This window comes from Myotis davidii, unplaced genomic scaffold (assembly GCF_000327345.1).
Source record: "Myotis davidii unplaced genomic scaffold, ASM32734v1 scaffold317, whole genome shotgun sequence".
Taxonomy (NCBI): Eukaryota; Metazoa; Chordata; class Mammalia; order Chiroptera; family Vespertilionidae; genus Myotis; species Myotis davidii.
In genome coordinates, this window is record NW_006288994.1 from 282901 (window position 1) to 284863 (window position 1963).

The following is a 1963-nucleotide window of genomic DNA, read 5'->3' on the forward strand; positions in this document are numbered from 1 at the left end:
CATACAAAAAAAAAAAAAAAAACAGTAAAGATAGAAAGGAAGGAAGAAAGAAAAGAATGAGATAATACTGCACAGGGCCTGGCATACAATAAACCCTCAATAAATGTTAGCTTATAAGTTCAGGTTCCTGAGCTTGCCAGGCCAGGACCCAACCCTGGACTGTGGGGAATAATCAGGGTCAATGCCACCTGGTCAATGAGCCTAGCTTCCCAAGGGCTTGTCCCTGGATCACCTTGACATTTGAAAAAAGTCACTTATACTTATGTAGTCTCAGATACATATTTACTTCTATAAGTAATTTGCCCAAGTCAGTAAATGGTGGCGCTCACTCCAGGAACCACCTATTGTCCATTTGTTAAACTGCCTCTTCTTTCTCACAATCATATCACTAAATTAAAGAATGGGTATTTTGCAGTGAGCTAGGGATTGAAAACTCAATTTTTCTTTCTCATCTGTAAACTTTAAACATCTGATGTTTGCTTTCTTAGTGAGCTTTTTGAATCAACAGATAAATGCATATCTAATTATGAACATGGTGGGCTGCTTTGTGATTTGTAAACAATAAAATAACATCACATGCGAGCTGGTTCACCAGCAATTACAGAACAGGCATTGCAGAACATGTACTTTTTACTTCCCAATTTTCATGGTTGGCCTTTCTGTTCTCATGTTTCAAAACACCATAAAATACGATCAACAAATGCAGGCATAAAGTTATTAATGCCTATAAAGTTGAATATAGTACGCACTTATTAAGCCCCCTGGGCGTTGGCATTGCACTAGGCGCAGCGGGTTGGCAAACTCATTAGTCAACAGAGCCAAATATCAACAGGACAACGACTGGAAATAACATCACATGCGAGCTGGTTCACCAGCTATTACAGAACAGGCATTGCAGAACATGCCCGTAACTGTGCTTTTTACTTCCCAATTCTCATGGTTGGCTTTTCTGTTCTCATGTTTCAAAACACCATAAAATACGATCAACAAATGCAGGCATAAAGTTATTAATGCCTATAAAGTTGAATATAGTACGCACTTATTAAGCCCCCTGGGCGTTGGCATTGCACTAGGCGCAGCGGGTTGGCAAACTCATTAGTCAACAGAGCCAAATATCAACAGGACAACGATTGAAATTTCCTTTGAGAGCCAAATTTTTTAAACTTAAACTATATAGGTAGGTACATTGTTATTAAATTCATTAGGGTACTCCTAAGGCTTAGGAAGAGCCACACTCAAGGGGCCAAAGAGCCGCATGTGGCTCGGGAGCTGCAGCTTGCCGACCACGGTGACTTAGGGAATATGTAAAAGCAGTAAAACTAACATTTTTTGGCCTTTTAAGAGTTTACAACGATCCTTTTGGAAGTTGTTGACACCACACAAATAACTGTGCAGCGCTGTAAAGAAAAAAAAAAGAAACCGCCAAGTTTCCTCTGCCGTTACTTCCCTTAACTCCTTGAAATCGGGAACGTTTGGGCGCTGTACTCGGGCAGCTCTTTATGGAAGCTTCTGAAGAGCCACGAATCAACCTCCCAGTTTTGGCTCAAAATCTCTCCTTCCCGTGATTGGCTGGAACCTGCGCATGCGCAGAAGCTCCGCGTAGCCGCGCGGGCTCGGGCTGGCGCCGCCCCCACCCCCTGACAACAGTAAGTGGGTGCGGGTCTCGGAGCGTGCGCAGACCTGGCCGGGGCGCCGGGCCGGTGGGTGACGCCGGGAGAGCGCATGGGCAAACAGTACGTCCGTTTGTCCAGAGTGGAGGGGTGAGTGGGCGCCATCTTCTTCTAGGTTCACTGAGGGGCCCTTCTGGGAAGGCTGCCGCGACGAGGAGTGCCCCCCCCTCCTCATCCTTCTCCCCGCTCCCCCTCCACCCCCCGCCCGTGTGTCCGACTCGGCCGCAGCGGTGTGTGCTTGTTGCCAAGCGCGAAGGCAGTTACCGTGGGGGCGCGTCGGGGGTGGGGAGGGG

The 1963-nt window shown here is 46.7% G+C and overlaps 1 protein-coding gene across 1 annotated transcript in view; it reads left to right on the forward strand.

Annotated features, from left to right (window-relative positions):
• The first annotated feature begins 1524 nt into the window (after nucleotides 1-1524).
• The window catches only part of RBM12B (RNA binding motif protein 12B), a 9042-nt gene continuing 8603 nt past the window's right edge, over nucleotides 1525-1963 (forward strand). Inside the window, exon 1 of the mRNA XM_006761198.2 lies at nucleotides 1525-1760. The gene's annotated coding sequence lies outside the window, so the exon portion shown is untranslated. The remainder of the gene's footprint in view (nucleotides 1761-1963) is intronic.